At 41.1% G+C, this 27,410-nt stretch overlaps 1 protein-coding gene, 1 long non-coding RNA gene and 1 pseudogene across 3 annotated transcripts in view; 2 read left to right on the top strand and 1 right to left on the bottom strand.

Moving 5' to 3' along the window:
* The window catches only part of MAP3K2 (mitogen-activated protein kinase kinase kinase 2), an 88,071-nt gene extending 69,441 nt beyond the window's left edge, over window positions 1–18,630 (bottom strand). For both annotated transcript variants that reach the window (XM_053596426.1, XM_053596425.1), the window contains exon 1: window positions 18,132–18,630. The gene's annotated coding sequence lies outside the window, so the exon portion shown is untranslated. The remainder of the gene's footprint in view (window positions 1–18,131) is intronic.
* Window positions 221–1,298, top strand: LOC128589659 (ribosomal L1 domain-containing protein 1-like; annotated as a pseudogene).
* A 241-nt stretch (window positions 18,631–18,871) lies between the features above and the next one.
* On the top strand, window positions 18,872–26,955 carry LOC128590745 (uncharacterized). Its single transcript, XR_008381328.1, has 3 exons — window positions 18,872–19,262; window positions 23,594–23,766; window positions 24,203–26,955. It is a non-coding gene; the product is annotated as an uncharacterized LOC128590745 (long non-coding RNA).
* The last annotated feature ends 455 nt before the right edge of the window (window positions 26,956–27,410 follow it).

Below are 27,410 nucleotides of genomic sequence, written 5' to 3'. Positions count from 1 at the left end.
CCGAGCACAGAAGAGAAGGTGCAGAAGGTGCAGCTTCCACCTCAATCCCAGAGGCTCCGAGTGCAGAGGAACAGCTAGACAAAAATCAAATTGTACCGCTCCAAACTTTTTTGTTTTGTTTTTTTCATTTTATTTTTATTTATTTTTTTATTGTTGGGGATTCATTGAGGGTACAATAAGCCAGGTTACACTGATTGCAATTGTTAGGTAAAGTCCCTCTTGCAATCATGTCTTGCCCCCATCGCTCCAAACTTTTAAAAAGAAATATAAACCCTACAAAGCCAAGCTCCGCCTTATGAGTAGTTTTGACTTTTTCCTAACTGATGCCAGAATTAGGAGGCTTTTACCCACACACATTGGGAGACATTTCTATCAAAGAAAGTTCCAGTATCTGTGAATCTTCTAACCAAGAATTTATCAACAGAGATCAATGACTCTATAGGTGGAACAGTCTTAAACATCTCTAAAAGTGGTTCTTGCAGCACTGTACGCATCAGTCACACTGCAATGCAGATGAAGCATATCATTGAAAACATCATTGCTGTCACCAAAGGGCTTTCAGAAAAACTGCCAGAGAAATGGAAGAGTGTGGAACTCATGTTTGTGAAGACTGAGAGATCAGTTGCCCTCCCCATCTTTTCTTCATTTGTCACCAGTTGGGATGAAACTACCAAACATTATCTTCCTAAGAAAAGGTGACAAAGAAAAATCCACGATGAAGACGTCTTGAAAAACAAAAGTGGAAGAAGAAAAACAGAAAGATACAGCAACAGGCTTCATTAGTCTTGAACAAAAGATGATGCAGCACCTAAAAGTGGTGCTCCAGTAAAGAAACCTGGATCCCAGAAGGAAAAGACCCCAGAACGTGGGAAGAAAAAAACGTGGCAGAGTAAAATCCCAACTTAAAGTGACAAATGACTCTGAAGGTGAAATTCCACAGCTGGTACCAATAGGAATGGCTCCAGCTAAAGAAAACGTAGAGACTCAAAAACATGCCACAGGAAAGTCTTCAAAAAAGAGTCCTAATCCCACTACACCTCATGGGAAGAAGAGAAAGGCCTTACCAGCTTCAGACGCCATGAAAGCTGCAGAGCCTGAGACACCAGGTAAAGCACCAGGAAAGAAGCCAAAAATCAGAGAAGAGGCAGAGAACGATAGAAATCCTTTACTGACAAAAAAAAGACCCTAGACAGACTCCAAAAAAGCCAGAGGCCAAGATTTTTGCTACTTCTACTAAATCTGCAAGAAAAGCTCCCCACACCCCTAAACAATTGCCCAAAGTTCCTCATTCTACCTAAAGTCAGTAATTCAACCAGAGGTAACATCCAAGCTACCTGAAGAGCTTTCTAGAAATACTTGTGTCATAGGCAGTACCTGTGGCTTAGTGGGTAAGAAGCCAGCTCCATATACCGAGGGTAGTAGGTTCAAACCCAGCCCCGACAACAACAACAAAAAAATAGCCGGGCACTGTGGTGGGCACCAAGAGCTGGAAGCTGCAGTGAGCTGTGATGCACTCCACCGAGGGTGACAAAGTGTGATTCTGTCTCTAAAAAGAAAGAAAGAAATACTTGTGTCATGATCCCCATTGTAACTTCCTCCAAGTATGAGGCCTGGACTTAAATATTTTCTTTAAACCTCCATATGTAATTCTGATAAATGTTCCTGGGTATATGAACCAGCAGTTTGAAGTAAAATCTATTTTGTAATTGTTCTTCTGTGCATTTGCTAATAGATGGATAACAGAATGCTTCTGTCATTGTGTTTATTATTAAACTATAACATTTGCTTCGGAAAAAAAAAAAAAGAAACAGATTGTGACAGAACAACTTCAAGATTTCTGAGTTTGTAAAAGTGAGGCTGCCCTAGGTCATCTTTTAAGGAACTGTGCAGCCTGTGATTCTATGAGACCCATAACTTAACAGAGAAAGTTAAAAGGCAGAAGAGACTTAAATTTTATTGCCCAGTTGATTGTTAACATGACAGCAGTCTGGGGGAGAGTTGTTATAGGTCAGCATTTAGAAAGAAGATAAATAGCTCTGATTAATATGGTTAATTAATTTGAATAAGATCTCTTTCTTACAGGTATTTTGCAACCAGATGCTTTGCTTTAACCTGTGCTTAATAGTAAGCTCTCAGTAAATACTTGATTAAAGAGTGAAGGATTAAGAGGAATCAGAATCACCTAAGGAATAGCTTAGTGATAGAATCCTAGATAGTAAACACTGAGATCTAGAAAATAACAGAACTAAATTATTCTCATTTTATGAATGAAGAACACATTTGGAAATACACATTTGGAGATATTTAGCCAAAAAAAAAAAAAAAGAAAAGAAAGAAGTACTCGAAAAACTGTACATAAACGTATTCTTTCATGCCTGGTAGAAACTTAAAAATAATTTAGGGAGCTACTGAGATTAACCTAAAATTAATTACATAAAAAAGTAAAGCTTCCCTATTTCCAATAGAAAAAATATTTGAAACAAACTATACATTAATAGATTTTTCTTCTCAAGAATTTTTCTGTATCTTCATTCTTTCTTTCTCCATCTTTACATCTTTAACCAAAGCACAGAAGTATCCCTGAATATTCTTAGCTAGTCTTTATTCTTTGCTAACAAATTGGTATTGACATTTGTTAATCTAATACTCAGTATAGTATTCTCTCCATTAAATCTTCCTTTTTTGTAAGATCAAGTAGGGAGATATAGCTTTTTTTTTTTTTTAAAGAGACAGAGTCTCACTCTGTCGCCCTTAGTAGAGTGCTGCAGTGTCACAGCTCACAGCAACATCCAACTCTTGGGCTTAGGCGATTCTCTTGCCTCAGCCTCCAGAGTAGCTGGGACTACAGGCGTCTGCCACAACGCCTGGCCATTTTTTGTTTGGCCCGGGCAGGTTGGAACCCACCAATCTCGGTATATGTGGCCGGCGCCCTACTCACTGAGTCACAGGCACCGCCCTATACCTTCTTTAGAATGAAGGATACTTCAGTTTCTTTGGAAGCAAAGATGGGAAGTGCAGAACTGATAAAATAAGCTTTGATTGGAGGCAATGAGAGAAATGAGTGGCCTAGATTTGGTTATGCAAGAAGATCTCAAACAGAAAGTTGGAGAGATTTCTTAGTCAGTAGATTGGACAGAGGTTTAAGTCCTTGCATTAATTTACAGTTTAATCAAGGAAGCAGAGCTACTATGATAGTATTCCATACTATCATATGGATTTACCAAAGGAGTAAGACTTTACACAGTTGTGGAAGAAACTCAGAAAAATGTCACTAATCAGTCTTTATCAAGCACTGGTGTAGTGATCGAGTCACTGTCTGCAGGTGTATTCAGGAAGCCAGGTATGTTCCGCTGCTAAGGGGCACAACACCCAATGGAAAGTCTATGGAGAGCTGTCACCTCAGCGTAGCTACCTCTCTGTGGTTCTCAGTCAAGCTTTTGCTGGTAGACCTGAGGGTGCTGTTTGGTCAGCAGGCCCAGCAATCAGGAGAGTTGTATGCAGAGCAGAGACATGATGGAATTTGCTGGCAACTTTGCATTTCTGTATCTAATCATAATTTTAATCAAGTATTTTTGTTCTTTTGGTCAACTCTAATCTAGAACCCTATGGGAAATGGGTTCTGACATAGTTTGAACTTAAGTTGTCACAGTACAAACTGCCACAGCAGTTAAGGATGAAGATAACCACAGGGGAGGATGTTAGAGTTGGGGAAGTCCCCAGTCATAATATGTCTAGGCTCATACTAATGAAAAAGAGCAAGCTTGGGCTGCGCCTATGACTCAGTGGGTAGGGTGCCAGTCCCTTATACCAAGGGTGGCAGGTTCGAACCTGGCCACGGCCAAATTACAACAATAGCACCTGCAGTCCCAAGCTACTTGGGAGGCTGAGGCAAGAGAATCACCTAAGCCCAGAAGTTGGAAGTTGCTGTGAGCTGTGATAGTACAGCACTCTACTGTGGGCAATAAAGTAGGACTCTGTCTCTTAAAAAAAAAGAGCAAGCTGCTTAAGCTGCCAAACCTTTCATGAAATAGGGAGATCATATCTACCATACAGAATTGTGAGGATTAACTGAATTGTTTATAAAGTTCTTAGAATGAGTGTCAGCATGATATGAGCCATCATAAATATGAGCTTTTATTAGTAGTAACTGCAGCAATAAGGAGAGCCTGAGAAATAAGAAGGGCATTTTTTAAAAAATGAGGGAGAGGGAAGAGAAAAGATGAGTAGAGATAAGAATAAAACAGAAGACATACTTCCTGTATTTGAAGATACTGTAGTCTAGCTGCAGAGGGCACGTGTAAATCTATGGAATAGTTAGGAAACTATTGCATGAGGCAATATCCTTCAAGAGAGATGACTCTGCCATGACAAGTGAAGAGAAAAGCAAGTGTTGTCATTCCAGTGTAGTTAGGGCTAAGTGACAATGTATGTGAAATGCCTGGCACACTGACAGTCCACAGACGATAATTTTCCACTATCATTTACAGATGGAAAGTTGATCACATGAAGAGGACAGGGACCACTTTAGCTGGGTTCCTTAAAGATGGTTTGGATAAGCAGAAAAAAGGAAGAAGCATTTTAGATAGCACAGAGATAAAAGGTAGCCATAAACAAAGTACATGCAGCACTTTGTAGCACTGCTCAGAACCTATTGACCCCTATTCTTTGCTTCTTGTATTTATCTATTTGTAATTTCTAAAGATTGTGTTTGCTCCTGTGTGGGTCAGCTGCCTACCTCTGGACCACAGGTTATGGTCAAGGATATGGGACTACACTGTACTAATTTAACAACTCTCAGTAGTCAAGTGGGTTGCTAGAGGTCGTGGTAGTAGAAGGGACTAGCTTCCAGAAAAGGGGGATGTTCCGCTGCTAAGGGGCACAACACACAATGGAAAGTCTATGGAGAGCTGTCACCTCTGCGTAGCTACCTCTCTGTGGTTCTCAGTCAAGCTTTTGGTGATAGACCTGAGGCTGCTGTTTGGTCAGCAGGCCCAGCAATCAGGAGAGTTGTATGCAGAGCAGAGACATGATGGAAACAGTGAGTGCGCATTGTCGGTGAACATTCAATCACTCCCTTCTATCTTACATGCTATAGGATAGCTGTTCAATATGATTATTTCACTGTTTTTTTCAGTTCCCCAATTAAGCATTTTATTCTTCTGTACAATTAATTATTTCTTTAGGCTTACCATATTTACCAATTTCTTGCTAGTTCTGGTTCTTCTGGAATCTCTTCCAGTCTTCATTAAGTACATGTTTCAGAAATTTCTCAACCAAGCGTCTTTTGGTGGTAAACTGTATTTTTTATCTGAACTCTGCAGCTCTTGTTCTTGAAAATTTTAGTTGTGCATGAAAATCTAGATCAACAGTTATTTTCCTCTCAGCATTTTGAAGACATTCCATTCTGTCTTCGGCTATATGATCAGAAATAGGAGATCATATGGATACTTTATTAATAATGTTTTGAATTATAATATTAGAATGTATATAACTGGCTTTTGGATGGAAGTATTTGCATTGGTTTTTCTTTAATCTTACTACTTTACTTTTAAACTTCACTGAACACTTATTGAAAATGTCATAAAGTGTCAGTAAAATAAGACTTTAAAAAATTTGTGACCTGGCTCGGCACCCATAGCACAGTGGTTATGGCGCCGGCCACATACACCAAAGTTGGCGGGTTCAAGCCTCCTAAACAATGACAGTTGCAATAAAAAAAAAAAAAATAGCCAGGCGTTGTGGCGGGCGCCGGCAGTCCCAGTTACTTGGGAGGCTGAGGCAAGCGAATTGCTTAAGCCCAAGAGTTGGAGGTTGCTGTGAGCTGTGATGCCAAGGCACTCTACCCAGGGCGACAGCTTGAGACTCTATGTCAAAAAAAAAAAACAAAAAAAAACCCAAGAAGTAAATAGACTAAAGCCTCTTGTTTGGCAAATATCAAATATCAAAACAAACAAACAACAACAACAAAAAAAAATTGAGGTCATGCTCAGAAATAGGGTACAAAGTGCTCAGAGTGCCAGTGAAGTTAACTGGAAGCAGCTTCCCGAGTTAAGTCAATTTGAGATGCATGTTAGGAGTAAGGATAGTAAAGAGCAGGAGGGGATGGTCAGAAGTCAAGAGCCAGGAGTAGCATCTAGCAAGCCCTTTGGAAAAAAGTAGGTAGGGGCCAGGTGTGGTGGCTCACGCCTGTAATCCCAGGCCTCTGGGAGGCCGAGACGGGTGGACTGATTGAGCTCAGGAGTTCTAGAACAGCCTGAACAAGAGTGAGAAGGATTTCAGAATTTATTATTTTGTCATTTTTAAATCAAGAGATTAGTGGGAGAAGCATACTGGTACATAGTAGATGTATTAAATGTTGACTGAACAGATAAATAATCAAATGAGAGGCAATATGATATACAATAGTCCCTTAGTGTTCATGGGGGATTGGTTCCAGGATATCGGCCTCCCACCCAACTCTTCATAGATACCAAAACCCTTGGATGCCCAGATCTCTTCTATAAAATGGCATGGTGTAATATTTGTATATAACCTACATATATCCTCCAGTATACTTTACATCTTCTCCAGATTACTTGTTATGCCTGATACAACATAAATGCTATGCAAATAGTAGTTATGCCCTATTTTTGTTTGTTTGTTTGTTTGTTTTGAGACAGAGTCTCACTATGTCACCCTCAGTAGAGTGCTGTGGCATCACAGCTCACAGCAACCTCAAATTCTTGGGCTTAAGCAATTCTCTTGCCTGAGCTTCCCGAGTAGCTGGGACTACAGGCGCCTACCACAATGCACCACAACGCACGGCTATTTGTTGGTTGCAGTTGTCACTGGTGTTTAGCAGGCCCAGGCCAGACTTGAACCCACCACCTTCGGTGTACGTGACCAGCACCCTACTCACTGAGCTACAGGTGCCAAGCCAGGTTATGCCCTATTTTTAATTTGTATTTTTACCGTTATTTCTAATTTTTTAAAAAATATATATTTTTTTTATTTTGGGGGATTCATTGAGGGTACAATAAGCCAGGTTACACTGATTGCATTTGTTAGGTAAAGTCCCTCTTGCAATCATGTCTTGCCCCCAGAAGGTGTGGCACACACCAAGGCCCCACCCGCCTCCCTCCTTCCCTCTCTCTACTTTTCCTCCCCCCCATGACCTTATTGTTGTTAACTGTCCTCATATCAAAATCTGTGGCAGACTGGGAGGACTGACTATAGTGTCTGAGAGTGGATTTTGAACAAGAATGGGTTCCAAGACCCATTCTTTGGAATAGTTATTGCTCTGGTATTATTCTAAGTGCTTTACAAATAACATACTTAATCCTTATGACAATCATATGAAGTAGATACAGTTACTGTCCCCCTTTTAGAGTAAAAATATATATAAGAATTGAGAGTCATTACTATAATTACTGTCAACGAACACTGAGTGATGTTTTGGTAAACCAATTATGAGTTGTTGCATTTTTCTAGTGCCTGATAGAAATATCCAGGGACAGGAGTCAAGAATACAGATACTTTACCTGGAACAGCCCAAAGAAATTTTAAAAAATTTTATAAGCCTAAATTTGCTGTGTTCTAAGAGCTGCCCTCCTTCCCCTTTAAGATAATCTTTAAAAATGCAGACAAGAAATAAGATTTTAAGAATTTAAAACAAATTTCCCCAGCATTTTTAATATTGTTTAAAAACTAAATTAAATATATAAAGTTAACTTTTGTTCAGCAAACATTTGCATCACTATTACTACATGCCAGACCCTTTTTAAGCACTTTACAAACATTGGCTTAATTCCCACAGCAATCCTCAGATGGTACTGTACCATTAATCTCCTTATTACAGGTAAAGAAACCCAGGCAAAGAGAGAGGTTAAGGCATTTGCCTATGGTCAGGCACCTGGTAAAAGGGGAAGGCGCAGATTTCACTGCGAGCAGTTTGTCCTGCAAGCTGAGCTCTTCCCCACTATGCTTACCGTCTTTACTTCTGTAGGGAACATGACCCTCTGCGAGACAAAATGTGGACAAAACGTGGATGAATAAGAAGGAATTTGTTACAAATTATTTCTTTGTAATACTTTAATAAGGAAAAAATCAAAATTTTCTATTTAAAGTTTAATTTGCCTTTTAACTCTGCACTGTCTGGAGAGAAAGGAGCTGACATTTATTAAGTAAGAATCTTTTATGTTTTCTCACTCAGCACTTAAAACAAATCTGGGATATAGTCTCTTCTATCTTCATCTCATAAAAAGGACATGTGTTTACAACAGTCCAGAGGCACACATACTGCTAGATTTTGAACCCAAGTCCCTGTGTGACTATCAAACATTAAGGCAATACTCTGTTACCTAAGGAAATGTAAACACTCAAACTTGATTGGCCAAATAAACAATGTATTCTTTTAAAATATCAATTTGAGAAATGATACAACATTTTATTAACTAAAAAGTATTTTAGAAACTTGGTAAGAGAAAGGAAACAAATACTCTAAACGTAATGATTATCAGGACATAGAGGAACCACCAGATGAAAATTAAATTTTTCTCTGCCTTTCTGAAGATGTACAGACCTATTTACAAACAACTGCCAATTTACCTGAAGTGGGATCTTTCAACCAATTTGAGATTAAATATGAAGTATGGCTATTTAAGTTATTATTAAAACGTAACCAAATTTATTGCTTCTATAGAAATATTATTTCTTTTAATCATTTCAGGAAGCTATATATACATGGTTGGACAATTAAGTTCACGAACTCATCCTAAAAAAAGTGCTACATACCTCATTGCTAAATATCATTATGGTCACCTTTGAGATACTCCCCTTGGGAAGCTATCCACCAACACTAGTTTCTCGTCCACCCTTCAAAGAAATTTGGGGATACTTTTTCTGGAACAGCCACCAGAGCTGTCGTGTGAGATCTGACAATTAAATTCGTGAACTGGTCCTAGAAAGCATGCTACATCCCTCATGGCTAAATATCATTGCCATCACCAGATGGCCAAGGGGTGTGCTTCAAAGAGATATTCAGCAATGAGGTATGTAGCACTTCTTCTTGAAAGAGTTTGAAAACTTAATTGCCTGCCCTCGTATATAGTATACCTATACACTGTTGCTCTTACTTGTATTATTAAATACACAATTTAAACTGTATTATTAAAGTGTTTAAGGAACACTTTTGTAAATTCTCTTTAAATTTGAACTTTATATAATTTTGAGTAGATGATACACATACAAAATTCAAAACGTATGAAAAGATACGCAGTGAAAGGTCTCAAGATCTTCTCTTCACTATACCCCAAGCTACCCAATTCTTCTCAACCAGAGGTGACCAATGTTGCCAGGAAATATTTCTCTGAAATTGTCTCGAGAATTTTTAAATGTCTGTAATTAGAATGTATATTTAACCAATGATGGCAGATTTTATTTTTTAAAAGTCAGAATTCATTTACAGTCTGGCAAATAAAGAGGTCACCAGTTAAGGTAATAAATTTTTTTTTTTTTTTTTTTTTTGGCCAGGGCTGGATTTGAACCCACCACCTCCAGCATATGTGGCCAGTGCCCTACTCCTTTGAGTAAAGGCACCGCCCGGTAATAAAATTTTTTAAAAAGCACAAGCAAGGGGTATCTGTAGTATAATTTTTAGATGTGTTGTGTGATTCATAAGTTGCTAAGAGCTGCAAAGCTAGTTGCCCTAAAGACTAACTTTTTAAAATAACTTGACAAATAATTGGCATACAAAAACTGCAGCACAATTTAAACTGTACAGTCATAGTGAGGGGACTTCAAAAAGTTCATGGAAAAGGGAATTAAGAGATAAAAATAAAAAATATAAACTTTTGGCCGGGGTGGTGGCTCACGACTGTAATCCTCATACTCTGGGAGGCCCAGGTGGGAGGACGGATTCAGCTCAGGAGCTCAAGACCAGCCTGAACAAGAGCGAAACCCCCATCTCTACTTTTAAAGTAGAAAAATTAGCCAGGTGTCCGGGCAGGCACCTGTTGTCCCAGCTCCTTGGGAAGCTGAAACAGGAGGACTGCTTGAGCTCAGAAGTTTGAGGTTGCAGTGAGGTAGGCTGATACCTTGGCACTCTACCTAGGGTAACAAAATGAGATTCTGTTTCAGGCCTGGCATAGTGGCTCACACTTGTAATCCTCGCATGTTGGGAGGCTAAGGTGAGTAGATTGCTTGATTGCTTCATTGCTTGAGCTCAGGAGTTAAAGACCAGCCTGAGCAAGAGCGAGATCCCATCTCTGAAAAAAAAATAGCCAAGTGTTGCAGCACATGCCTATAGTCCCAAGAGTTTGAGGTTGCTGTGAGCTATGATGCCACAGTACCCTACTGAGGGCAACAAGCGAGACACTGTTTAAAAAAAAAAAAAAAAAAGGCTCCTATAGCTCAGCAGCTAGGGTGCCGGCCACATACATCAGGGCTGGCAGGTTCGAACCCGGTCTCGCCCTGCCAAACAACAATGACAACAACAATAAATAGCCGGGCGTTGTGGCGGGCACCTGTAGTCCCAGCTACTCAGGAGGCTGAGGCAAGAGAATCGCTTAAGCCCAAGAGTTTGAGGTGGCTGTTAGCTGTGACACCACAGCAGTCTACTGAGGGCGACATAGTGAGACTCTGTCTCAAAAAAAAAAAAAGAGGGAGAGAAACTCTGTTTCAAAAAGAAAAAAATGTATATGTACATATAAATTTTATTTCTCAATATAAGCTCCATCAAACTCAAGATACTTTTGGTACCAGCCATTTAATCCATCCTTTAAAAATGGAGGTAATTTAGGAATTTAACCATGTCAATGTAGTCTTTTTTACATTAACTAAAGAAAAATAGGTGCCCTTTAAAGGTTTTTTTAAAATCAGGAAACAAAAAGAAGTCTGAAGGAACCAAAATAGGACTGTAAAATGGATGCCTAATGATTTCCTATTAAAGCTCTTGCAGAACTGCTCTTGCTGGATGAGAGGAATGAACATGAGAATCGTCATGCTGAAGAACTCTGAAGTTCTCCTGGGCATTTTTCTCCTAAAGCTTTGGCTTTTTTGAAACACTTTCATAATAAGTGGCTGTTATTCTTTAGTCCTCTAGAAAGTCCACAGGCAAAATGCCTTGAACATACCCCATACTGCCATGACCTTTGCTTTTTTTTGGTCTGCTTTCTGCTTTGACTGGACCACTGCCATATCTTGGTAGTCACTGCTTTGGTTATGCTTTGTCGTCAGGACTGTAATGGTAAAACCCTGTTTCATCTGTTGTTACAATTCTCAGGTTCTTGATCCTACTTTAAAAAAAATTTCCATTGAAAGCTCTGCTCCTGCTGCAGTTGATCTGGATGCAATGATTTCGGCACCCATCAAGTGGAAAATATCCTGCACTTTAATTTTTCAGTCAGAATTGTGTCAGGTGAACCACTTGAGATGTCCACAGTGTTGGCTATCATTCTGTACTATTAACTGTGTGTCCTTTTCAATTAGGACACAAACAAGATGAACTTTTTTCTCCACAAATTGATGCGGAAGATCTGTCGCTGTAGGCTTTACCTTCAACACTGACTTGACTGTTCTTAAAACAAGTTATTATTCATTTGTAAACTACTGATTTCCTTGAGGTATTTTCCCAGTAAACTTTTTGTAAAGCATCAACGATTTCATCATTCTTTCACTTAAGCTTCACCATGAATTTCATCTTTTCACTGGCTTCAATTTTAGTAAAATTTATGTTGATCTGATAGCTCTTTTCAAACTGATGTCTTATCCTTCCTGGGGCCTCAAACTAGATCCTCTTGAGACATGTTACAACAGTGAATTTATTCTAGTTAAAAAAAAAACTGAAACCCATGCATAGGATTTTTGTAATATGCATTTTCTATGAACTTTCTGAAGACTCTTAGTGTATTTTAGTGTACACCTTAGTGCATCACCCTTCTCAAAATAGCGAACATATCTATCACCTCCAAAAGTCTGCATAGGCCTTTTTCAATCCATTGCTATCTTGCCTCTAGCCATTTTTCCTAGGTAACCAATGATCTGCTTTTATCACCTTAAATTTGTTTGCATTTTCTAGAATTTTATATAAATGGAGTCATACAATATATGCCTGATCTTTTAGGAAGGCAGTCTGCTTCTTTCAGCCAGTGTAATTACTTTGAGATTCAATCATATTGTCACATGTATCTATAGTTTATTACAGAATATTGTTTATTCTATTGCATGGATATACCACAATTTAATTAACCATCTACCTGGTGGCAGACATCTTCCAGTTTAGGGCCAATACAAATAAATCTTGTAAGAACATTTATGTACAAGTATTTATTGGGATATATGCTTTCATTTTTCTTAAATAAATACCTAGGAGTGCAATGGCTAAGACATATGCTAGACTTTTTTAAAAAATGTCATCCCCTGGGCGGCGCCTGTGGCTCAGTGAGTAGGGCGCCGGCCCCATATACCGAGGGTGGCGGGTTCAAACCCGGCCCCGGCCAAACTGCAACAAAAAAATAGCTGGGCGTTGTGGCAGGCGCCTGTAGTCCCAGCTGCTCGGGAGGCGGAGGCAAGAGAATCGTGTAAGCCCAAGAATTAGAGGTTGCTGTGAGCTGTGTGACGCCACGGCATTCTACCCAAGGGCAGTACAGTGACTCTGTCTCTACAAAAAAAAAAAAATGTCATCCCTTGAGCTCAGGAGTTTGAGATCAGCCTAGACAACACAGGGAGACCCTGTCTCTCAAAAAAAAAAACTGACATTGTTGCAAGAAGTGTGTGATGTTTTAGCTGTACAACATCATTGCCAACACTTCAGCCAGCCAGTCTTCTGGAATCTTATTGTGGCTTCTTTCTGGGGGGGTGGGAGGGGAGTGAAAGGAAGGAATTCTTTTCCTTTTTTTTTTCTTTTTGAGCAGCAGTTTTAGGTTTATAGAAAAACTGAGTGGAAAGTATAGAGTTCCCATATATCTTCTTACTCTCTTAACCCTTCTATTTTCCACTATTATTAACATCTTCCATTAGTGTGGTACATTTCTTACAAGTGATAAGCAAATATTGATACATTATTATAAACTAAAGTACATTAGAGCTCACTGTGCATTATACATTCTGTGAGTTTGACAAATGAAATACAAAGAATTTGCATCCATCATTACAGTCTCATACAGTGATTTCACTGCTCTAAAAATCTTGTGGTCCTCCTGTTGGTCCTGTCCGCCTTCCTCCTGAATGTCTAGCAGCCATTGGTCTTTTTACTGTCTCCAAAGTTTTGCCTTTTCTTAAATGTTATGTAGTTGAACATTGGCTTCTTTCACTTAGTAATATGTAATAAAGGTTCTTCCGTATCTTTCCATGGCTTCGTAACTCATTTCTTTTTATTTTTCTAAATAATAACCCATTTATGGATGTGTCAGTTTTATTTATCCATTCACCTAATGAAGAACATTTTGGTCGTTTCCAAATTTGGGCAATTATGGATAAAACTGCTATAAACATCTGTGTTCAGGTTTTTATGTGGATGAATGAAAGTTTTTAACTAGTTTGGGTAAATACCAAGCAGCATGACTGCTGTATCATATATGGTAAGACTATGCTTAGTTTTGTAAAAAACTTCAAACTTTTTCAAAAGTGGTTGTGCCATTTGGCATTCTCAACAGTGTAGCATGTGAGCATCTTAGCTGCACAGCTTCCCTGTCAACACTTGGATGGCTAGCCTATGGTTTTGATTTACATTTCCATAATGACTAATGATAATGAACATTTTTCACATACTTAGTTGTCATCCGTTTGCCTTTTTGGTGAAATGTATGTTCATATCTTTTGCTCATTTCTTTATCAGATTGTTTGTCTTTTTTTTCTTGGGTTTTAAGAATACTTTACATATTCTAGATATAAATACTTTTTCAGGTATGTTTTTTATACATATTTTCTCCTAGTCTATGACTTGAGTTCTCATTGCTTGAATGGTATCTTCTGACAACCAAAATCTTGATCTTCAGAACACATCATTTAAAAAATAAAAAGACAGGGCAGTGCCTGTGGCTCAAGGAGTGGGGCGCAGGCCCCACATACCAGAGGTGGAGGGCTCAAGCCTGGCCCCAGCCAAAAACTGCAAAAAAAAAAAAAATGAAAGACATATTTGTAAAGCTCAAGGTCAGCAAGATTTTTCCCCCCTTTTTAAGCTTTTATATTCAAGTCTATGATTCATTCTGAGTTAATGTTTATATGTTATAAGGTAGGGACTGAGGTATCCACTTGTTCTACCACCAGCTATGGAAAATATTATCCCAGTCCATTAATAACCCTAATATCTTTTTAAAAAATCAAGTAATTTGGCTTGGCACCTGAAGCTCAGGGACTAGGGCAAAAGCCACATACAATGGAGCTGGCAGGTTCAAATCCAGCCCGGGCCTGCCAAACAACAAGGACAACTACAATCAAAAAAAATATATATATAGCCCAGCATGGTGGCGAGCAGCTGTAGTCCTACCTACTTGGGAGATTGAGGCAAGAAAATCGTCTAAGCCCAAGAGTTTGAGGTTGCTGTGAACTGTGACACCACAGCACTCTACCCGGGGGGACATAGTGAGACTCTGTCTCAAAAAAAAAATTTTTTTTTTAAATCGAGTAACTGTTTCTAGATAACTGTTCTATTCCATTAACCATTTATCTTTCTTGATGTCAAAACCACAGTCTTGACTATTAGAGCGTTATAATAAGTTTTGAAGTTAGATAATTTGAAGTTATCTAGCTTTCTTCTTTAAAGTTGTTTTGGAATTCCTATGTCTGTTACATTTCCATATAAATTGTGCAAACAGCTTTTCAGTTTTTACAAAATAGGCTTTCAGGATATTTACTAAGACTTCACTGAATTTGTTTATCAATTGTAGTGAACCTTCCAATCCATTAACATGGTATTTCTCTCAATTTATAGGTCTTCTTTAACTTCTCTTACCATTGTTTAATAGTTTTTTTAGTTACAGACTTGCCAGATCTGTCCTTATTTCACAATATTGAAGTTCTTGTAAATGACACTTTACATTTGATCTTAACCAAAAGGCAAAGAGGTGACATAATGACATTACAGCATGGTTTACATACTGAGTATTTTAAGCATACTATTGAGAGCTCCTGCTCAGAAGAAAAGATTCCTTTCAAAATATTGCTGCTCATTGACAGTGCATATGGTCAGATAGAGATATACAAGGTTAATATTTTTGTGTCCGCTGACACAACCCATGAATCCAGGAGTCACTTTAACTTTCAGTTCTTCCTACTTAAGAAGTAACATTTTGTAAAACTAAAGCTGCCATAGACAGCTGATTCTTCTGTTGGATCTGGGCAAAGCAAATTGAAATCCTTCTGGGAAGGATTCACCATTCTAGATGCCATTAAGAACACTTGTGATTCATGGGAGTGGATCAAAATATCAACATTTCAACAGGAGTTTGGAAGAAGCTGATTCCAACTCTCATGGATGACTCTGAGGGGTTTAAGACTTCAGTGAAGGAAGTAACTGCAGACATGGTGGAAAGGCAAGAGAACTAGAATTAGGAGTGGAGCCTGACGGTGTGACTGAATTGCTGCAATCTCATGATAAAACTTGAATGGATGAGGAGTTGTTTATTGGCCAAGAAAGTTTCCTGAGATGGAATATCCTTCTGGTTAAGACTGTGAACATTGTTGAATGGGTAACAGATGGCTTGGGATATTGCATGAACTTAGTCGACAATAAGCACATAGGGTTTGAGAGGACTGAGTCCAATTTTGAAAGAAGTTCTTACCACAGGTAAAATGCTATCAAAACAGCAATGCATGCTACAGAGAAATCTCTTGTGAAAGGAAGAGTCAATCAATGTGGCAAACATGTTTGTTGTTTTATTTTAAGAAATTTCCACCGCCTCCCTCACCACCCTGATCGGTCAGCAGCCATCAATCTTCATGGAGGCAAGACACTTTACCAGTGAAAAGATGACAATTCACTACAGGCTCAGATAATCATTAGCATTTTTTAACAATAAGGTATTTTTAAATTAAGGTATATACTCTTTTTTTAGACATAATGCTATTGCACACTTAGGAGACCATGGTATTAATACAAACATAATTTTATATGTACTAGAAATCTAAAAATTAGTACGCCTCACTTCATTCCCTTTACGGTGGTGTCTAGAAATGAATCTGCACTATCCCCGAGGTGTACCTGTACATACAAATATATACAAATTTTAAGGGAAAAAACTGTATTAAAATTGTAATACTCAAGTCACATTTGACTTCTGTAATTACAAGAGATACAAGATACAATATACAAGACAAAAAATGTTAGTGGTATATACTAAATATTAAAATTTTAATACAGTTTTTTCCTTTCTGAAAATATGAATACATTTTTGGCACCCTTTGTATATTTACAAAGTAAATATAGCAAGATATCAATAAATGTTGCATCTAAAGAGTCATCATGTGAGCGTTTACTATTACAAATTTTGTGTACCCTTCAAATTTTGCTTCCTTATAAAAAGTGGGGGTGAGGGCTAGAGAGCTCCAATTCTACAAGGGGGGAAAAAAATCAACCTGACACCAAAGCTGTAGGAAACACAGAGTAGCAAACAAGACTTCATTTTAGTATGGCGCCCATTAAACATAGTTTACCCCTCTGGTAGCAATAAACTAGAAACAAAAGCTCCATCTAAATCACTGCTTTAAAGATTCAATCTATAATGTAATTCAATTATTTAAGATAAGCCTTTAACAGCTAGTTTTCTCCAAACACATGGAGAATATGCCTTCAAAATGTTTCTATAGTGATAACATACTCAACATAATTGAACAAGAGTCAACATATTCTATCCAAACAACAAATCAATCTGTGAATAACTGTTACTGGTCTCTGCACAGATGTTACAAAGACATTCAGCTACAAATTTTCTTCAACCTGACAATACTATACTAGCAAAATAACAGAGTACTAAAGGTGGGCATCAATAGATCTCTTAAACAATTCCAACTATATGTGAAATTTCAACTACTCAAAAGAAAATACACCAGCGTTCTCTTCTGCAAAGTGCTCTGGCTCTTTATTTTTTCAATAATCATAGTTTAAAAGATAATACAGGCCAATACTATAATGAGAATATTCAGTTAGCTTATAAACACTGATTAGCAGCACTCCACATAAGTGAAAAAAATCACGTCATCAAAGGTAACTTTCTACATATTCTACACATAAATTTTGACATTGAGCTCAGAAATATTGCATAAGACAACGCATAAATTACTAAGTGTGTTGACACTGCCACAGACTCCAGCAACAAATTTTGCAATAAGGAAATCTCAAGCAAATAACCCAACTGCAAGTTCCCTGTATGCATCAAGAACAAACTGCAATACCAAAACTGTAACTTTTCAAATAATATGCAGTTTTACCAAATATATTTCTTCTTTTTTGCAAGAGGAGAAATGTTTTCTGTCCAGTCCTACTACCTAAAGGTACCTGGACCTATCTTTCATAGATAATTTGTTTAAAGAGCCAAGAAAATGACTTGACTAGGTGCAGCAAGACACAGCAACCAGCCTATGTTAAGGGAAAAGTGAACTGTACTTACTTATGCGTTTAGATTGTACTCCCAAGAAGAAAGTGTCCAGCTAGTCTCATTTTCCTCACTTATTTTTGCAAGGTGGAGAAATACAGTCCTACAGAAAGACATCTACATATTCGAATCCAGGCTTACTAGCGGCATGACCTTGGGCAAACGTCCTAAAAGCTCTCTGAGCCTCAACTTTCCTTGTGTAAAATGGGGAGATAACGTAACATCCTCCTCTCTGGGCTGGGAAGATGGAATGAGAGACTGCACAGGAAAAGAGTAAAAGCGCAGTAAATGCTAGCTGAATATTCCGTAAAGAGAGAAAGGGAAATATTCCTGCCTCGTCCCAAGGACCAGCGGCAACCTTCTTCATAAAATCCCTGCAGAGCACATATCTGACAGCCACAGAGCCCAGCTGCCTACTTCTCGCCGACCTGAGCTTCAGGACCGGATGCCGCAGCCGAGGTCCACCGTCCAGGAGCTGGGCAATAACCTAGCAAAATCCCTGCCTCAGAAGCAGCGCACAGGCCGCCTCCAGCCCCCACCCCCCACACCCACACAGACACGCACCTACCGGCTGTTCCACCGGGGAGTAGAGAGCCGCAGGCCCGTGGAGGGGACGCCGAGCCCGCCCCTCCGCCCCCGCGCGGCTTGTCACCCTGGCCCCCAATCCGGGGAGGCCGCTGGGTCCCCGGGGGCCGGAGGGGCGCGCGAGGAAATCAGTCACAGGCCGAGGGGGCAGGCCCGTCCCTCCACATGGGGCCCAGGCCGGGCGGGGTGATGGGCGCGTGGCCCGTCGCTGCTGGCCGGGTCCTCTTGGCGCCCCTCGGTGCTTCTCGCCCGGGCAGTCAGAGGCCCGCGGGGAGCTGGACAGGAAAGGAGGAAGCCACGGGCCGGCGCCGCCGAAGACCAGAGAAGGGGTGGGAGCGGCGATTCCGCGGATGAGGGAGCCGGGCGTCCGGGCCGTTGTCCTTTTCGCCGCCACCGTGGGCCGTACGACCCCCGAATGCTGAGCCCCGCGGCCGCACCACCCTCGCCTGGCTCCGCCGCCACTACACACAGACCTGTGACGCTGGGCGTAGCGCGGCTCACGTCACGGCCGCTCGCTCGTGCGCGCGCCCCTGCGCCCGCCGGGAACGGAACCCGCCGCGGGAGCGAGCCCGGCCGGGGGAAGCGTGTCGGCGCCTGCGCAGTGGTCCTCTGCGCCCACGCACGCGCCCGACCCCCGCCCTCAGAGCGGCGCGGGGATTCCCAGTCCAGGCTCGGCGACTGCGCCGGCGCCGCCTGTGGTTCCCGGCAGCCTCGCGGTTCCGAGTGCTCGGCGTTCAAGCACCTGGGTATTCGCGTGCCTAGGGAGTTGTTAGGTCCCAGAGGGCCGAGCAGATCCTGGGGAGGCTTTCCCGCTTGGGTGGCGGGCAGAACCCTAGGGTGGCAGAACAAGGAGAGGCAGCGACGCTGAATCCTTGGCGAGTCGTGTGCAAGGCGGAAAGCCTCTTAGTTTGCGAATCAAGTTTCAGAATATTTTCCTAAAGGATTTTGGAAAGTACTTTAAGTTTGCCACTAAATCTTAAAACGCCACCAGGCTAAATTTTATTTGTTTTCTCTTATTCATATCACCATCGATCAATGGTTGTATGCATTGGTTGGTCCGGCAAGTATTACTGTTCAGTCTAACAGACGTGGAAAACTCAGCCCTGACAGGTGAGTTGATATCCAACCCCACAAAACTACTGGCAGAGTGTAAACCCCATTCTCTTTCATGAATCCTTCTTGTGCTCCCCATTGCCCAAGGATAAAATGCTAATTAATCAGGCTAGCTTGAGAGGCCCTCTGAGGTGTAACTTGTAATCCAACATTTTTACCCAGGGCTATTCTGGCCCAGGAAACACCCCATTTCTTGGCCTTTCCTTGAATACTCCTTGCAATTTCCCATCCCATTTTTCCCTATTCAATGTCTGCTTGGTGTCTGAGAACATTCTGGACCCCACCCCTTTCCTTTGGTATTCCAGACCACATTTACACTCCAGCATTTGAAGTGAGAAGGAAGGAGCGCGCCCACGGTGGCCCAGAGGTATGGACCTGCCCTAATTTGGGGGCCCTGTCCCCTGCCAATCAAGGGAGCTGGCGTCTGGGGGACAGGGAATAAGGGAGACAGTGGTGTGTAATATCGAAATATCGGGATCTCCTTCCAGGAATTTTTATTACAGGCCTATTAGCAAAGATGTCAGAGACACAGGAGCAAGGCTGCACACCTTAAAAATAGCTAAATGGAGAATCAATTTGCTCTCACTTGTGTAAGAAGTTTAGGACTTTTAAGCTTACATACACGTAAATCTCAAGGTCTTAAGACTTCTTTTGAGTCTAATATTCGAAGACCTATATGCTATAAGAGCAGAGTCTCAGAATCTTGAGAATAGCATTTAAATCTTAAACGTCTACCTTGTTCTCCATAATTCCTGGCCTGACCACATAGCAGGCATTCAATAACTACTTGTTTGTTTTGAAAGTAATCTAGAAATAGATTTTTCCTCATACCTCTGCTCACTCCTCCATTCCCTTCCCTCACCTATGTACCTGGGGACTTCTTTCACTTCTGGGATCCTTAGAAACACCATATGTGTATGTATGTTTATAGTAGCTATTTTTTTCTTTTTGACTTTTTATATTGGTGACTTTTCCTCTTGCTTAGTTATTAAATCTCCAGTGTCCTTGTTTTTTTTTTTTTAAGTATACATAATTATAAATTAGTGATCTTAGGATTTTTTATTGATAAAACTATCATTCAGTGAATATATTTTGCCATCCACTGTGCCTGGGATTGCAGTAATAAAATGGCATTCCCACTTACTGGGAGCTCAGAATCTTGTGAGGAGGGCAAACAAGTAAACAGGCAATTATAGCACAGAGGGATTTTCACAGGAATCCCAGTGAAACAGGAATGTGTATCACATGCCACAGCAGTGGAGAGGAAGATATCACAGGTGTGCCTGGGGAAGTGAGAGATGACTTCAGAAAGGAGGCATGGTGTTCCTTTTCTATTGCTGCATAAGAACCAGACTTAGGGTGGCGCCTGTGGCTCAGTGAGCAGGGCACCGGCCCCATATACCGAGGGTGGCGGGTTCAAACCCAGCCCCAGCCAAACTGCAACAAAAAAATAGCTGGGTGTTGTGGCGGGCGTCTGTAGTCCCAGCTACTCAGGAGGCCGAGGCGGGAGAATCGCCTAAGCCCAGGAGTTGGAGGTTGCTGTGAGCTGTGTGATGCCACGGCACTCTACCAAGGGCAATAAAGTGAGACTCTGTCTCTACAAAAAAAAAAAAAAAAAGAACCAGACTTAATGACTTAAAATAGCGCCAATTCCGTAGATTAGATATTTGCACAAGGGCAAGACTGGAGTCTATACTCAGGGTATCACAAGGCTGAAATCAAGGCGTCAGTTAGAGGCCCTGAGAAAGATCCATTTCCAAGCTTATGTTACTGTTGCAGAATTCGATTCCTTGTAGTTGGAGGATTGAGGTCCCCATCTCTTCCATCTCTTAGGCGTGCTTTAGGCTTTGATAGAGGGGCCACATTCCTTGCCACATGAGTCCCCTACCCTTAAAGCTTGCAACAGAGAATTTCATACATGTCAAGCCCCCCCAACATAAAAATCTCTGTCTTATTTCCTTTTTTTTTTTTTTTTTTTTGTTAGACAGAGTCTCACTTTGTCACCCTCAGTAGAGTACTATGGCGTCACAGCTCGCAGCAATTTCCAGCACTTGGGCTTAGGCGATTCTTTTGCCTCAGCCTTCCGAGTAGCTGGGACTACAGGCGCCCTATACAGTGCCCAGCTATTTTGTTGTTGTTGTTGCAGTTTGGCTGGGGCCAGGTTGGAACCTGCCAACCTCATTATATGGGGCCAGCACCCTACTCACTGAGCCACAGGCACCGCCCACTTACTTCCTTTTTTGCTACCAGCCAGAGAAAAACTTTCTGATTTTAAAGAGTTAATATAATTAGATCAGGCACATGCCCCAAAATCTATTCCTAACGTCAACTGTGTCGTATAGCATAACCTAATCACAGGAGTAAAATCTATTATATTCACAATGTCAAGGGTTATGTAGGCTGTGTATACTTGTGGGCAGGGATCTTGAGGGATGTCGTTGAATCCTGCCTGCTGTGCATCATGAGCTGAAACTTGGATGGTGGTAATTTCTGGGAAAGATAAGGATGGAAGAATGGGCCTTCCAAGAAGAAGTCAAGCATGCACACATTTACAAATGTGAGGGAATATGCCCTGCTTGGGAATGATGAGAGTTGCTAGCCATAGGGTGTTGAGAGAGATATAGGCAGGGGGTGAAGGCAGGGAAGGAGGAGAGCCACCAGGAGATCAAGAAGGAAGGGCACTGGACAAGGCCTAAGAGCCAGGTCAGGGGATGAAGCCATGCCAGAGCCCCAGAGCTGTGGCCATGAAAAGGATATGAAGACTGTGGGTTGGGATGCATTCTACTGTGATGAACATTCGACCCAAAACAGCTGAAACAGTGAGATTTATTTTCTCGTGTAACAGAAATCCAGTAGATAGGTCCACGGTTAGTTAGAGCTATGAATAAGCATCTCTGGAGTCAAAAGATGGTCACCTCAGTTCCAAACATGACCTCCCACACAGGAAAGAATGGGAGATCTTCCCCTCTCTAGGTCTCTCTTTTAAAAAAAAAAATACATACTATTTTAGAATAGCTTTTTTGTTAAGAGACAGGGTCTTACTACATAACCTAGGCTGGATTTAAGCTCCTGGGATCAAGCAATCTTCCTGAGTAACTGGGATTACAGTACAGGAGCATGCCTATGAACCCATCTTTAGAACAGTTTTTTTGTTTTTTGTTTTTTGTTTTTTTGAGACAACAGTCTTACTGTGTCGCCCTCTGTAGAGTGTTATGGCATCACAGCTCACAGCAACCTCAAACTCCTGGCCTCAAGCAATTGTCTTGCCTCAGCCACCCAGGTAGCTAGGACTACAGGCACCCTCCACAACGCCGGGCTATTGTCGCAGCTGTCATTATTGTTTAGCTGGCCTGGGCCAGGTTCAAACCCGCCAAACTCGGTGGATGTGGCTGGCACCATCACCACTGTGCTAAGCCAAGAACAGCCCAGCCAAGAACAGTTTTAGATTTACAGAAGAATTAAGAGATAGTTCAGAGAGTTCCCATATACCAGTGATTCTCAACCTTCCTAATGCCACGATGTATTTTCATTGTTATAAAGGGGTCATGACCCACAGGTTGAGAACCGCTGCCGTATACCTTCACATCCTGTTTCCCCTGTTTTTAATATCCTACATTGTCACAGTTAGTGAACCAATATCGATACATGATTGATGACTGACTAAAGTCCATAGTTTTTTCACATTTCCTCTATCTTACCTGAAGTCCTTCTCTTGCTGTATTCCATCCAGGATACCAGGCTACATTTACTCATCATGTCTCCTTAGCGTCCTTTCGGCTATGACTTACTTTGTTTTTGATGATCATGGCAGTTCTAAGTAAAGCTGGTCAGGTGTTATGTATCGGATTCTCCAATTGTGATTTGTCTTAATGTTTTTCTCATAACGAGACTGAAGTTAGGGTTTTGGGGAAGATCACAGAAGTGCCATTTGCATCACATCCTATCAAGGCCACTGCCTTAGTCCATTTTGTGTTGCTATAACAGAATACCACAGACTTGGCCAGGCACAGTGGCTCACGCCTGTAATCCTAGCAATTTTGGAGGCTGAGGTGGAGGAGTTCCAGAGTTCAAGACCAGCCTGAGCAAAGCAAGACTCTATCTGTACTAAAAATAAAAAAATTATCTAGGTGTAGTAGCATAGTCTTAGCTACTTGGAAGGCTGAGGCAGGAGGACTGATTGAGCCCGGGAGCGTGAGGTTGCTACAAGCTAGACTGAGGCCGGAGCACTCTATGCTGGGTGAAAAGGTGAGACTCTCAAAAAAGAAAAGGAAAAAAAAAAATACCACAGACTAGACAGTTTATAAAGAACAGAAATTTATTTCTCACAGTTCTGGAGGCTGGGAAGTCTAAGACTGAGGGTTTGGCACCTGGTGGAGAGGCAACTTACCCTTGTCATTCCTGAGACATGGATCCATTCATGAGGTCATGACCTAAACAGTTCAGCATTGGGCATCAGGTTTCCAGCATATGAACTTTGGGGGACGCATTCAAACCATAGCAGGTACGTGCTATCTGTGTGATTTATGACTGTTGGTAGTGACCTTGATCAGCTAACTGAGGTGGATTTTGTCAGCTTGCTCTATTGTAAAGTGGCTCTTTTTCCTTCTTCCTGTACTGTACTCTGTAAGGAAGACCTAAGCACAGCCCACACGTAAGGAGTGAGGAGTGGTGCTTGAGTGCAAAGTCTATGTAAATTCACTGGAATTTATGCACAGAACATTTGTCACTTCTCCCTCATTTAGTTTCTTATTCAGTTATTTATTTTATGTCAGTAGAGATTGACAGATACATATTTTGTACTTTGGGTATTAATCTAATGCTACATTATTTTTTTGCTCCATTTATTCCTCATTTGGTCATTAGGAGCTTTTTCAGTTGGCTCTTTTGTTCCTTTAACACATGCCAGTCATTTTGGGGTTTTAATTTTCTTTTTCCAGGTACTTCCTAACCTTCTGGCACCAATGCTCTAAGTTCATCTGGAGTGTCTCCTGCCCCAGTCCTGGAATCAGTCATATCTCCAAGAGTCCCTGTTTCCTTTTATTGGAGAATCATATTAGAAACCAAGACCTGGGGCTAGGTATGTTCAGGACTCTTTGCATTAAGGACAGTCTTTCCCATTAGCTTCCACCCCGACACTCCCCCAGCAAACTGCTCCTTTTCTTTTTGCAACAAAGCTGTTTGGTTTTTTTTTGTTTGTTTGTTTGTTTTTGACAGCAGTAGCTGGTAAATGTGCCCCCAAGTTCATCCTCCTCTTTCCATTGGAATAAGATTTTAGCTGAGCACATGGGACCCCCATAATAAAAAGTTTGTTTCCCAACCTTCCATGTAGCTAAACACGGCCAGTTAACTAAGTACTGGCAAAAGAGAGATTCATGAAGTATCCATCCAAGAATCTTCATTGAGAGATTTCTTCCTTAAGAGACCACTTATTTATCTTCTGTATTCATCCCTTCCTCCATGTTAAGAGTACCTGCAGACTGTCTTAGAGAGGGAGGACATGCGTCCCCACACAGGAATGGTGGCTCTGGGAGCAGAATTCCCTCTCCAGTCTGGACCATTTGGCTCTGTACTTTTGCATGAGAGAGGTAAGCAGGTGTCATTGGTTGCTGAATGGACTCCTAATAGCATCTTGTTGGCTGCAGCTGGGTTGCATGGCTATGGCTGCCTAGGAGTTGGGGTCACCATGATGCATTCTGCCCACACAAGATCCACTCCTGGGGCTGGGCATGCTGCCTGGCCATATCTGAGCAGAAGCAGAGTAGGTTACAAGGGGAATGAAGGATGGATGGCTGTTGCACAGCAGCCAGTTTGTCTGCCATGAAAATCACTTGGAGAGGCAGGACTTGGGGAACCAGAGCTGACCAAAGGGATAGCCTGTATATAAATGTCATTCCCAGGGCAGTTGGGGGTGGAGACCCACTTTACTGTTACATGAGGCAAAACATGAGTACATCTGATTTTTTTAAAGTCCACCATACTTACAGAAAAGTCATTTGTGGGATTTCTGCTGTTTGGAATACCCATGAAGTTTTCTGAGTTTAGAAAGATTGGCCTTATGACAAGATTTCTGACAGACGGTTGTCTTGAATTCTCTGTGAGCTTGATCATCTCTAATTCTTTCACTGTCAATTGCTAGAATTTAACTTCTAACTTAAACTTCTTAATTTAAAATTGTATTTGTTACATGTTTCCCATTGTTATATATATTTATAATATGAAATGGAAAACATAAGAAAAACAAAAAAGTCTCATTCTTCTGTAGTTTTGTTTCCATCCAGTTTTTTCTCTATGTGGAAACCTTTGTTGTTGTGATGGTGCTTTTTATTTTTAGATACATTTTTAGATAGCTTTTAGGCAGGTGTGATCTGTCCTATACATGCTATTTTGTATCCCACTTTTTTCACTTAATGCAGAATACGTAAGTAGTTTTTCCCTTATAGTTGCAAACATAATTTTGAGTAGCAAAATAGTGTATTTTTAAAATTTTAACTTTTTCTAATTTTTTAAATGAAAAATGTTTCTAACTCCATTTGATGCCCTCCACCATGTTATAACATAGCGAGAAGGCCTTCATCAAAGTTAGCCTCTCCATGTTGGACTTCCCAGCCTTCAGAACTTTGAGCCAAGTTATATTGCTTATTTAAAAATAAATTAATAAAAGAAAAAGATAGTCATAAAATGGATCTAGAACTCTTGACAACTACTTGGCTGCTAGAGAATGCGATGGATTTCTTTTTGCCCTGAGTGCTTGAGGCAAGATGAGAGGGACCACGTAAATGCCAATGCTGACTTAAATCTGGAGAATGAAACTCACACACTTGGCATGGAATGACTGTTCCTTTAGCTCTTCTCACAGCATTACTCTGCTTTGCTCACTTTGCAAAGGAATATTATGGATTACTGTTAGGGAAGAACTTCTATTTAGGAAAAAGACCCAAAGGCCCTTACATTATATGAGTCGGCACTTTGGGAGGCTGAGGCAGGATTGCTTGAGCTCAGGAGTTCAAGACCAGCCTGGGAAAGAACAAGACCCCATCTCTACTAAAAGTAGAAAAACTAGCCAGGCATTGAGATAAGCTCCTGTAGTCCCAGCTACTCAGGAGGCTGAGGCAAGAGGATTGCTTGAACCCAGGAGTTTGAGGTTGCTGTGAGGTAGGCTGATGCACAGCACTCTAGGCCTCACTGGTAGAAAATAGACTTTTGAGACATCAAATTACACACACAAAAACGACAAAAATATACAAATGGGGCTGTATCAAACTAAAAAGCTTCTTTAGGGCGGCACCTGTGGCTCAGTCGGTAAGGCGCTGGCCCCATATACTGAGGGTGGCGGGTTCAAACCCGGCCCCAGCCGAACTGCAACAAAAAAATAGCCAGGTGTTGTGGCGGGTGCCTGTAGTCCCAGCTACTCGGGAGGCTGAGGCAAGAGAATCGCTTAAGCCCAGGAGTTGGTGGTTGCTGTGAGCTGTGTGATGCCATGGCACTCTACCGAGGGCCATAAAGTGAGACTCTTGTCTCTACAAAAAAAAAAAAAACAACAACAAAAAAAGCTTCTTTACAGCAAAGGAAACGAGAATAAAGAGACAACTTGTGGAATGGGAGAAAATATTTGGAAACTATTCGTTTGACAGGGGACTAACATCCAGAATATACAAGGAACTCAACAGTAAAAAATAATCCCATTTAAAAAGTGGACAAAGGGGTGGCGCCTGTGGCTCAGTCGGTAGGGTGCCGGCCCCATATACCGAGGGTGGTGGGTTCAAACCCGGCCCCGGCTGAACTGCAAACCAAAAAATAGCTGGGCGTTGTGGCGGGCGCCTGTAGTCCCAGCTACTCGGGAGGCTGAGGCAAGAGAATCGCTTAAGCCCAGGAGTTGGAGGTTGCTGTGAGCTGTGTGACGCCACGGCACTCTACCGAGGGCAATAAAGTGAGACTCTGTCTCTACAAAAAAAAAAAAAAAGTGGACAAAGGATGTGAATAGACATTTCTCAAGAAGACATACAAGTGAACAACAGGTATATGAAGGAATGTTCAACATCACTTATCATTGGGGAAATGCAAGTCAAAACCACAGTGAAACACCACCTCACCCCTGTTAGGATGTCTGTTATCAAAAAGACACAAAATAACAAAAATAACAAAAGG

This window comes from Nycticebus coucang, chromosome 7 (genome assembly GCF_027406575.1).
Source record: "Nycticebus coucang isolate mNycCou1 chromosome 7, mNycCou1.pri, whole genome shotgun sequence".
NCBI classification, from domain to species: Eukaryota; Metazoa; Chordata; class Mammalia; order Primates; family Lorisidae; genus Nycticebus; species Nycticebus coucang.
This window is presented reverse-complemented; position numbering and strand designations above follow the sequence as displayed.